The sequence below is a fragment of the Sciurus carolinensis genome, chromosome 2 (assembly GCF_902686445.1).
Source record: "Sciurus carolinensis chromosome 2, mSciCar1.2, whole genome shotgun sequence".
NCBI classification, from domain to species: Eukaryota; Metazoa; Chordata; class Mammalia; order Rodentia; family Sciuridae; genus Sciurus; species Sciurus carolinensis.
This window is the reverse complement of record NC_062214.1, coordinates 187,541,358-187,554,095: the sequence shown is the minus strand read 5'-3', so window position 1 is coordinate 187,554,095 and position 12,738 is coordinate 187,541,358.

Sequence of the window (12,738 nt, the reverse complement as noted above, 5' to 3'; positions counted from 1 at the left end):
AGGTGTTCTCTCCCTGGGACTTTGCCTCACATCCTAGCTGCTGTCACAGCCCCTGTTCCAACCTCTGTCTCTTCAACCAAGTGGGGTTGCTGCTTTCCGCCAGGTAGCTTTTCCCGGTGCTGTGAGCTTGCAGTGCCTTCGGAGAAGTAGAAGTCCTGGCCGGGTGCCCTTGGTGAGATCCCAGGATTCGGCCCTGTTGGTTTGCTCCCTGGTGCCTGTGAAAGACGTTTCTGTTTCATTTGCTCTCGGTGGCAGGGGGAGGGGTCCTAGTCACAGGTTACTCTAATTGTATCAAAGCCCAAATCTGGTGGCAGTCTTTTTCAGTCATCATTGTTGATTTCCCCACAGTAGCTTCTGGCAGAGATAACATGGTTGTCACAAGTGCCTTTCAGAGGCCACCAGGTCCCTCTCCTATGTCAGGCATTTGTTCTTTCATTGAACAGTTTTGCACGCCTGACTTATGCCAGGTCCTGTTCTAGTTACAGGTGATAGAACAAAGTCTCCGTCACTTTGGGACTTACTGCCAATTGTTTATAGAAAGACTAATAATTAAACTGTAGTAATTAAACACAGACTTTTCCTGTGGGGTTACATGAGGGACAGAGACCTTTTAGATGATTCCATCTTCTAACTTTATATCAACATTTTTAGTCTTTTTTTAAAGTGTCATAAAGATTCACCCATTTTTATACATAAGTGATGAATCTTCAGAAAGAGAAATTAGGAAAACTACCCCATTCACAATAGCTTCGAAAAAAATAAAATACTTGGGAATCAATCTCACAAAAGAGGCGAAAGACCTCTACAATGAGAACTACAGAACACTAAAGAAAGAAATTAAAGAAAACCTTAGAAGATGGAAAGATCTCCCATGTTCTTGGATAGCAAGAATTAATATTGTCAAAATGGCCATACTACCAAAAGTGCTATACAGATTCAATGCAATTCCAATTAAAATCCCAATGATGTACCTTACAGAAATAGAGCAAGCCATTATGAAATTCATCTGGAAGAATAAAAACCCCAGAATAGCTAAAGCAATCCTGGCAGAAAGAGTGAAGCAGGGGGTATCGCAATACCAGATCTTCAACTCTACTACAAAGCAATAGTAACAAAAACGGCACGGTATTGGTACCACAATAGAAAGATGGATCAATGGTACAGAATAGAGGACACAGACACAAACCCAAATAAATACAATTTTCTCATACTAGACAAAGGGGCCAAAAATATGCAATGGAGAAAAGATAGCCTCTTCAACAAATGGTGCTGGGAAAACTGGAAAACCATATGCAACAGAATGAAACTAAACCCATATCTCTCACCATGCACGAAACTAAACTCAAAATGGATTAAGGACCTCGGAATCAGACCAGAGACCTTGCATCTTATGGAAGAAAAAGTAGGTCCAGAGCTTCAACATGTCGGCTTAGGACCAGACTTCCTCAACAGGACTCCCATAGCACAGGAAATAAAAGCAAGAATCAATAACTGGGATAGATTCAAACTAAAAAGTTTTCTCTCAGCAAAGGAAACTATCAGCAATGTGAAGAAAGAGCCTACAGAGTGGGAGAAAATCTTTGCCAATCATACTTCAGATAGAGCACTAATCTCCAGAATCTATAAAGAACTCAAAAAACTCTACACCAAGAATGCAAATAATCCAATCGACAAATGGGCTAAGGAAATGAATAGATACTTCACAGAAGAAGATCTATAAGCAATCAACAAACATGGAAAAATGTTCAACATCTATAGTAATAAGAGAAATGCAAATCAAAACCACCCTAAGATTCCATCTCACCCCAATTAGAATGGCGATTATCAAGAATACAAGCAACAACAGGTGTTGGCGAGGATGTGGGGAGAAAGGTACACTAATACATTGCTGGTGGGGCTGCAAATTAGTGCAGCCACTCTGGAAAGCAGTGTGGAGACTCCTTAGAAAACTTGGAATGGAACCACCATTTGACCCAGCTATCCCACTTTTGGCCTATACCCAAAGGACTTAAAATCAGCATATTACAGAGATACAGCCACATCAATATTCATAACTGCTCAGTTCACAATAGCCAGATTGTGGAACCAACCTAGATGTCCTTCAGTTGATGAATGGATAAAGAAACTGTGGTACATATATACAATGGAATATTACTCAGCCATAAAGAATGATAAAATTATGGCATTTGCAGGCAAATGGATGAAATTGGAGAATATCATGCTAAGTGAGATAAACCAATCTCAAAAAACCAAAGGAAGAATGATATCGCTAATAAGTGGATGATGACACATAATGGGGGTGGGAGGGGTTAGTGTTAGGGTTAGAGTTAGGGTTAGGGAGGGTGGCAAGAATGGAGGAAGGAAGGACTGTATAGAGGGAAAAGAGGGGTGGGGGGTGGGGGGAAGGGAAAAAATAACAGAATGAATCAAACAACATAACCCTATGTAAATTTATGATTACACAAATGGTGTGCCTTTACGCCATGTACAAGCAAAGAAACAACATGTATCCCATTTGTTTACAATAAAAAAAAAATGCCAAAAAAAAAAAAAAAGATTCACCCAGTTCACAGTTTACACACAATGCACCCATCCTTGTCCTACCTTTTGAAAGCTAAAACATGCCTAATTCCATGTCTGTGAGTCACAGCATCATATAGACAAGATCAGTGCATGAAAAACTCTTTGGAGCACAATTATTGTACAATTTGAGTAAAAGCTCTAGGAACAGATTTATAGGAAATAAACAGCTCTGAAATCAAGTCTTTCTATGAATGCCAGCGTGACATCTAGTGAAGAATCAGCATACCTCTGGTTTCCCATCTTAACCTCAGTTCTTTAAAAACATATCACAGGCAACTAAGCATTTATTAGATGCTTTGAGATCCTATAAAATGGCTGGTGTCCTCAGTCTTCCAGACTATCTTAAACATCACTGTTAGCAAGAGAAAATGTAATCTAGACACATATCACTATGAAAATTATGAAAATCCTATAGTCAAATCAAAAATTTTACTCCTTTGATATTCTTTCCCACTTCAGAAACTTTGTCCATTGGATCATTTTTGTACTCCAAAGACAGATTCCAGAGAATCTGTACTTCTGATTATAATCTGCTTTCATATTATCAAAAGATAGGGAAAGAACTGTCATCATGTCTGGAAACTGCAGTGATACTAGAATATACCCAGATCCAGTACCTGGAGCACTTTTGGTTTGGAGTCCTTGGAATTACAGCCCTTTGGGACGGGCTCAGGAACTACCAGCTAAACTGAAAGAAGCTGGACACAAAGGCATCATGCCATTCATATGGAATGTCCAGAACAGGTGAACTGTAGAGACAGAAAAGACCCATAGTTTCCACAGGCTGCTGGGAGTCACCTGTAGTCAGTGACTGTGACTGACTACAGGTGATGGGGCGTGGACTGATTAAAATGTTCTGGAATTACATAGAAGTAATAGTTGTGCAACATTGTAAACATACTGAAAAACCACGAACACACTTAAAATGTTTTTTTATTTTTTTATTTTTTTATTTTTTTTGAGATCAGGGGGTCAAGCTATGTTGCCCAGGCTGGCCTTGAGCTCCTGGGCTCAAATGATCCTCCTGCCTCAGCTTCCCAAGTAGCTGGGATCACTATGCCTCCCACCAAACCCAGCAAGAGATGATAAATTTAATGGTATATGAATGTCATCTTAACTTTCTAAAAACTATACACACAAAAAAGAACTATCCTAGGAAGGTTACAGATCTTTTGAGGAACTCATTTCTAATACTCTGCTGTTTGAAGCATGCCATCCCAGCCTGCTGTTCTTTTTTTAATATTTTTTAGATGTTGATGGGGCTTTACATTATTCACTTATTTACATGTGGTGCTGAGAATCGAACCTAGTGCCTCACTCATGCTAGGCAAGCTCTGTACCCCTGAGCCACAACCCCAGCCCACCAGCCCTTTGTTCTTTGACAGTAATTCTGTTTGAAGCATGCTTGATATCATGGGTGGAATACCTTTTCAAGCAGAAATGAAGTTCATGGGTACAAAGTAATTTTGTTTCTTGCAAATAACACCAAAGTTGCAGCCTCACAGAAGGAACCTCCTTTGGGTCACTTTTTTCCCCAGTGCTGAGGAACTTGTGGATAGGTTTGGAGGTGGTGTGTTTTGATGGTGCCCCCATCCGGCTTCTTCCTGCATGTGATCTAAAGGTTCATCCCTTCCTTTCTGTCCTATTGAACTAACAGGACCACTGGGGACTTGTTTAAGACATGCTTTTCTTTGGTGAGTGTTTTCCTAAAATCTCTCTTATCCCACTTAGATTAACATTCTCTCAGAAGCAAGCTCATCTGCTCAACTAACTGAAATATTTTATGTATTCATGAAGTCATTTCTAGCAGTTGTCTTTCAATCAAACAATACCTTTGAAATATCATAAAATTAATTCTACTCATGATTTCTCCATTTTCCTAAAGTCAGGCTATGTTGTCTTAAGATATATTTAAGCTGGGCACGGTGGCACATGCCTGTAATCCCAGTGACTCGGGAGGCTGAGACAGGAAGATTGTGAGTTCAAAGCCAGCCTCAGCAACGGTGAGGTGCTAAGCAACTCAGAGGGACCCTGTCTCTAAATAAAATACAAAATAGGGTTGGGGATGTGACTCAGTGGTAAAGTGCCCCTGAGTTCAATCCCCAGTACCAAAGTTATATTTAAAATATCTTTTTCCTGAAGAGTTTATATGCATATGCATTAAGTGCAAAAGTTTTATCAACACAAGGGCAAATTTGTAAATCTTTTTATTCACTGGTTGAAGGATAGCTCTATCAAAGAAACTGCATTTATCCCCAGCAAAAGCAAAGAAGAGCTATACTGAAGAAAATCAATTAGGCTTTGAAAATTTCAGACTGCTTTTATAGCAAATGAAATTGAATCATATCAGACTACAAATTGCTTTACATAAAACCTTAATATGAAGGATATATACCACAGTACAATAAAATCAGTACTTTTTATAAATTTTTAAAGGTTTTTTTTTGTTTTTTTGTTTTGTTTTGTTTTTTGTTTTTTAGTGCTGGGGATTGAACCCAGGGCCTTGTGCATGCAAGGCAAGCACTCTACCAACTGAGCTATCTCCCCAGCCCTGAAAGTATTTTTAATAGTAACAGTTGTTGAAATTTTTTCCTTAATATGTTTAGACAAAGTGCACCTAAAACTGTATTAACTCAAATAAGTATTTTGTTACATTGTTAGTGATAGATCTTTTGGCGACTGGAAAGTTAAAGATGCATTTGGGGACTGGAAAGTTAAAGTCAGTTTATGTATATCTTTGATTTTGATATATTTTTTATATTTGATTAAAGTCTATACTGTGAAAATAGTCCAGATTTTTTTTTTTTTTTAATTTTGTTGTCCTTGTTTCTAAGTCTGGGTGTTGACTTTCTGATGTCAGGATAACCAAACCTTGCTCACCTAAAAACCCAGAAAACTTTTTTTCTAATGGTGAATACATTGAGCAAAAAATGTTATTAAAAATTCTAATTAGATTTTAAGTTGATATTTAAGCCATATGTATATTATGAAACCTAAAAGGACAAATACTGGGGACTATTGGAGTTAATAGGTAACCTTTATTATATAGGTGTTTCAGAAAATTAGGTTTTGTGCTGGTTTCACATGAAATTTTTTGAATGTTTGGTTATAGCGCTGTAGTAAGAGGTTTTTGTTTTAAATTTGGTAGCTAATTTAGGAATTATTAAGTTATAAATTATAATGTCAAGTCTTGATGCTTCAAATCAGGCTCTGTGCATTATAATTACTTAAAATAAGGTTACATTAATAGTCTATCTAAATACCTTAGTTTGAAGAAAAAAATATTATTCTGATTTCTAGTTGCATAGGTAGTAGTTTGGTGTTGTAAAACGTACGGATGCACGTGCTTGTGTGTATACACGTGTTTGGGGCCTTCAACGTCTAATTAACAGAACCCATTCCTTAAATTTACTGTCTGCCCTCCCAGCGAGCCCCACCTGTGCTGAAATGCTGTCCACCGAAAGAGTATGAGAAATCCATGTTTGTTACTTTTTAAACAAAAAGAATGGCTAATGGGTTAGCTAGGTGCAGTGGCGTACACTTGCAATCCCAGCAATTGGGGAGGTTAAAACAGGAGAATGGAGAGTTTGAGACCAGCCTGGGCAACATAGTGAGGCTTTGTCTAAAAGGAAAAAAAAAAAAAAGGAAAGATATGGGCTCAAATAATTCAATCTCATAACATCACATAGGTTTCCTGAAGACCTGATATAGCTGTAACAGGTGATAATATTCCAGAGTCACAGGACTATTTTAGTTTAACCTTAAAGACACAGGATTTTTATTTGATACAGAGAATTTAGTGTTAGATTTTGAGTACTTAAAACTCCCATGGATAGTAGATTCTGTTTTTGTTTTTTTTAAGATGAAGTTAAGGAGTGTGTTTATCCGCTTGGTTGATTTTGTCTAGACATCATAAAGTGTTGCTTACTTTATTAGCCACACTATAGTTAATGAAACTTGTTGATGGGAAACCTTAGTTGAATTGGGCTGTTCTTTCTGCTAGGCTTTGGAGTTTGGTTTATTTTGTGACTGATAACCTAAGAAGTTTCTGCAGTGGAAAATATCAGGAAAACATCTGACCTGGGTGAAGTTCTTTCATTTGGAGAAATTTTTCAAAGCCTACGTTGGAAGATAGGCAAATTAAGCAAAGCATTCTAACGAACTCTTCTCTGCTTTGATAGACAACCCACTTCCTGTATAGAATGGCAAGTGTAGTTAGTCCTTTGCAGACATTCTGGGCTTGCTCTCATTGGTCTTGCTTTGCAGACTTGATAATATTCCTCCCAGCAGAGGCTTACTGAAGTATACTTTGTTTAAAGATAAATATTTTCAACAATGGAGAAAATAAAAGTTTCATGTCTGTGTCTCACATGGCAAACTCTAAATGAGCAGTACTCCATTGCCACATGAGCCAACCGTACTAACAGTATACAAATGAAATAGACTGTTTTTCCATTAAACTTGGTACTTCTTCCACATTGAAAGTATCTTCACATCATATCTTTTTTTTTTTTTTTTTTTTTTGGTACTGGGGATTAAACCCAGGGGTGCTTTACCACTGAGCCACATCCCCAGCCCTTATATTTTATTTTTGAGACAGGGTCTCACGTTAAGTTGCTCAAGGTTCTTGATGAGTTTCTGAGGCTGGCCTCAAGCTTGCAATCCTCATGCCTCTCAGCCTTGCATGTTGCTGGAATTACAGGTATGTGCCACCACACCTGGCTTGAACTGTATCTTATGGTGGGTTTTCACACAATTGGACTAGTACATAAGTATTTGCTTCCTTTGAAGGTATTTAGACATTAGTAGTTTTTGAACCATAGATCCCAGGAACCATTTTAGGTGAAATACAACTTTGCAAAGAGGAGTTTGGAAGGCAGTTTGCACTGTATTTCCAGAATGATGCAGATCTGCTGGCTCAACCTCTCTGTGCCTCTCTCTTCATCCGAAAAATGGAGATAGTTATACCTGATCTTCCCTACCTCACCAGCATGCTGAAGGACCAGTTAAAAGAGAGTAAGAAAACTTGATCATGTGCATTGATCGCAAGGATGGACAGAACACAGAGTTGATACTTAATATTGCAGATTTTCTGTTATATAGTAAATTTAAAAAGTGTTTTTGCCTGGTTCTGTGTGCAACTATTGGCTAACATTTTAAAGTAGAAACAGAATAAAATAGTTCTAAAATGAGAATGAGAAGCTTTTGCATTTATTATAATCAAAATAGTATTAGTAAAAATGTATAGTGTATATTGTAGGTCTGAGAGGTGGGTTTGAAATACACCAATGCACACAGCTGATTTGTAGATGTCTTGTTTGAGTCAGATTTATTTATTTATTTTGGGGGCTACACAGATAGCCATATTAAATCGCAGTCATAGCAGTATTTTAGCATATCTGAGAATCTAAGCATTTAGGAGCCTTAGTGCTGACCCAGAGCCGTTTCCTGCGGAAGCGGGGCTCCTTCCTGGTGACCTCACCAGGAAGACTTTTTTGGAAAGCTGGGGCTGCCTTCTCACTACTCAGAAGTGCGCACCATTTGTTCTAGAACTTCCTAATACTTGGAAGTAACCATGTGTTATTTTAGAAGATGTAAACATTTAAAATTTTGTTTTCAATGCCATCCTTACTTAAAAGGCCTAGTTAATGTCATATTGTCCGGTTCAGTTTTGTTTTTCCCATTCTCTTAATCTGAAAATATTCTCTTCTTTATGTGTCCTCTTCCATTTGGTGTTTATGATAGCCAGGGGGAGGGGCGTTTGTGTTTTTAAATGGAACAGTCATGACGTGGGCTGTCCCTGACTATGGCAACTAGATTGGTTGCTGTCACTCACTTAACAGTCCTCAACATGGGCAGAAGCGGTTCATTCCAGGTCAGTGCCTGAGAAGCAGGCCAGCACCTCTGGGAAAGGAATCCAGGTTGGGAGCTCCCTTGGAGAAGGGAGCAGATTCCTTCCCAGAGCAGGTTGAAGTGCCAGAATGTGGAGAGCAGTGACAGAGGATGGGAGAGCAGTGACTGAGATTGGGCGTCTCTGATGATCTCATGGCTGTGGCAGGCCCAGTGCCTGGGAATGTTTCCGTGCAAGGGCACAGGATGCTCAGCTGCTGCGGCAATGCCCTGCATGAGGAGGCTCTGTGCGAGAGTCCTGCCAGCTCTGACCTTGACCTCAGGCACACAGCTCCCGGGAAGGAAGGAATTCTTATGCTAGACAACCACGATGTGTCACCAGCTGTGCTTCTCCTGTACCTGCCCGCCTTACAGTAACTTTAAACAATGGACTTTCCTGAGAGCTGCACAAAGCTCCTAACACTGCACTTTGGAACTGTGGATTGCAACTGTGGAAAAGCTAAGTAGATGTCCTAGTTTCTGTAACTTTCCTGAATACCAAGAATAATGGTTGCATAGTCTTTAACCTGATAATGAGACATATGTGAATAAAGATTGCTGGCCTAACTCTTTAGATCTGCATCTCCATCAAAGAGCAGAGCTCTACCGGATCCCAGCTTAATCTTCAAGATATTTATTTTCCATTCCCCCTTCGCCCCTCGCCGGACCGGAGAGTTTGGTCACGACACCAGAACATCCAGCAACGTAGCTCCTCCTACAGCACTAGGTTCAGGGAGACTCAGGTTCTAGCGTACACCAACTGCTGGGTAAGAAGGCCGGGAAACAGTGTGTTGATTGTCCTTCAGTGGGACAGATGGTGGGACATCACCTAGCCTTGATGTTTAAACTCCACCCATTGTTGGGAAATGATCGTACCTGGTTTTGCTAACTGACCCCAAATCAGCATCAACAAGTAAATTACAATAATGTGTACCACACACACTGTGACACTCCTGCCTCCCTCCTAAGGGGAGCTGTGCTTGACCTTGCTTCTGTCCAGGCTACCAGGTTATGGGACAGTGTTAAGATGAGCTGCCAGAGTCACCAAACTCTTCGCAGCAATTACCTATGCATAGCCACCAAATTAACTATTAAACCGTTTTCTTTCCCGTCCAAGGCGGCCTATCAGCTGAAGATTTGCCACCCAGATGGATATATTGATAGAAAAAAGATCTGTACCCAGCACCCTTTTAAAACACCAAACATGTGAGTGCTTGTTTATTTCTAACCAAAACTTTGTTTTTGATTTCCAAGGGCTAGAGCTAAAAGTGTTTTTATAGCCTTTTGGTCACTGATTCTGTTAGTTGCCTGATAAGCAGGAGCTAATTAAAGTTTCCAAATCTGAAAGGACCCTCTGTGTATTGGGACGCCAAGCCGCCTCCTCCGGCGCAGGTTCTCCTGTTAAAATGCACTTGTGCTCGTCAGTGGGGTAGACGCTGCTGTTGGCAGAAGTCGCTTGTGTTGACCTTTCACTGATGTCCCCAGTCTGCCTGGCACGGTGAGGTTCTCTCTCTCCCTGCCCCCTCCTGCCTCCCCAAGTCTTTTAAAAAGAAGCAAAAAGCAGTGTTACAAAGTGCAATTCTGTGGTGCTCTAGATGGGGCTGGATTTATTTTGGGGGGCAATTAGAACAGGTCTCTGACCCCTTTGAAAACCCTTCCAGGGCCAGTCTTTGACAAAGTCACTCCACTGGCATGAATCTTAATTTTATTTGCATGTTTTTCCCCTAATTCTAGAAGAATATGAGACATTCTTACATTACAAGGAATAAAATTATTCTCACATCAAGGATTGGTTTATTTCATCTCTTCCTCTTCTCTGCTGCCTTCCATTATTTCTATTAGTATGAACTGTCCCTGCCCTGAGGTAATGACAATTTTTGCTTGATACCACCAACATTTAGTAAGTAGTAGTTTTTCTTTACCTGCTTTCCTGAATTCTATATTTATATGCTTTATGGCAGATTTTCAAAGTAGATTGATTCTAACTGGGCTAGAATCTTCAGGTATTAATTTATAATGAATTTCTTCCCTCTTCTGGGGTTACTTAGGAGAGCTACATGGAATATGTTTCTTTTGTTGCTGTAGATATGCAGTTGTTTTAATATCCTTGGAATGCTTTATTCTAATGATAATTGGTAAGCCTTTGATTAAAAGTAAACTGTCCCTGATAAATAATTGATTTTTATATTCTATTTAGTGAGAATGTTCAGAATTCCACAGCTACTTAACTTCAGCAGTTACAAAGAGGCAGGTACCTTTTCACTTCATGGACTTAAAGTCAGTTTACTTCTGGTTCAGCAAGTCCAAATGAGTTATGTGGACTTTAAAACTCCCATGAATGAAAAAGTGAATGTATTATAGAAATATGATATTTTCCTGTCTGGGGAATTTAACCAGAAAGCTTTATGTATGGGTTTTATTTTTAACAAAGCAGTAAGGGCTTACTTTTTACCAACTTCTGGGTGTATAAAGATGTACTTGTTCAAGCTTTAAGAAAAGAATAAATCGGTCCTTGAATAAACACCTGATATCTGACCTGGATTCATGGGGGGTTTCTTGGGGCAGTACGTTGGTTTTGGGAACTAAGATTATTGAAATACAAAAGTACACATCCATTTGTGTACATGAGTAAAAAATGTATTCTGTCATGTATAACTAATTGGAACAAATTAAAAAATAAAATAAGATAAATAATACGTTCCAGAAAGAAAAAAAAGTACACATCAGTCATTTTACATCTTAGAAGACTGGAGTCCACTGTGCTTGAAGCAAGATGGCGGCTGGACGACGGAAGGCGGGGCTCCAGGAGGGCGCTTGCCTGCTCCACTCTGAAGAGCACCTTCAGAGCAGCGGGAAGCCACCCTTCCAGGGCATGTGCTCCGATGGTCTCTTCTGGTTTTCCATCCATCACTCTCCCCTGCACCCCTGTTGTTCAGGCTACAGGAGAAAAAGCCCTGAGTAGAGCAGGAGGGGTGGGAACACCTGGGCCTGCCTTGCCACAGTTCTTGGTGGCCTGCTTCCCACCTCTGTGAGGACGCCCACCCACCTGATCTTCATTCCTCAGTCCACCCTCCTTCTGCCCCCCAGTGACCACTTATCCTTCACACATTGTCCTCTGAAGCTCTCCACAGATCCCTCAAGGCCAGCTTCTCTCAGTTTCCCAAAGAAACAGTCACCTGATTTATTCTGGAGGCCTTGTTGGCTGATGGAATAGCACAGACTCAGGACCTGTGTTAGGGATGTGTTGCTGCATAACCCCCCAAAACTTAGTGACTTAAAATAAGAGGCATTTGTTATTTCACAGTCCAAGTGGGTCATGGATTCAGGAGCAGCTTACCCAGGTGGTTCCAGCCCAGAGTCCCACAGGCTGCTGTCAGGATGGAGATGTTGGCCAGGGCTGCCATCCTTTGAGGGCTCGACTGAATAGTGGACCTCACAGACCAGCCCCTCCACCACATTACATTATTTAGAAGCCATCAACCAATTATAACCACACGCTTAAGGGGAGGAAACTTAGGCTCCATCTTTTATTTTTCTTACCTATTTATTTGTTGGTACTGGGTATTAAACCCAGGAATGCTCTACCACGAAGCTGCATTCCTAACCCTTTTCATTTTATTTTGAGACAGGGTTGACTAGGTTGCTCAGACTGGCCTCCAACTTGTGGTCCTCCTGCCTCAGTCTCCTGAGTCTCTGGGATTATAGGTGTGCACTACTGTGCCTGGAGAGGCTCCGTCTTTTGAAGAGAGGAGTACCAAAGAATTTGTAGATCTTTTTTTTTAAATCTCGAGACATATTTATTTTTAGCCAGCAATCAACTTACATTACAAAAATGGCAGTATAAAGATAAATCTTTAATACATAATCTCAAAAAATATATCTTCATATCTGAAAACAGATAGGATAAATTACATTATTATAAGCAAAACAAACTTTCACATCCAACTCAAATTTTAAGAGGACAGCAGGTCAATGCACAATATTAGACACTGAAGATTCAAATAGTAGATATACCTTTTTAAAAATTTTTTTAGTTGTAGATGGACACAATACCTTTATTTCATTTATTAATTTTTTTATGTGGTGCTGAGGCTGGAACCCAGTGCCTCACACATGCTAGGCCACTGCTCTACCACTAGCCACAGCCACAGCCCCCCAAAGATTAGATATATCTTAAAAGCCCCACAGATCCTTACTCCTCCACCTGTGTGATGATAGTCAGTTTCTTCATCTCTAAAATGCAAATACTACTCCTCGATGAGTAAT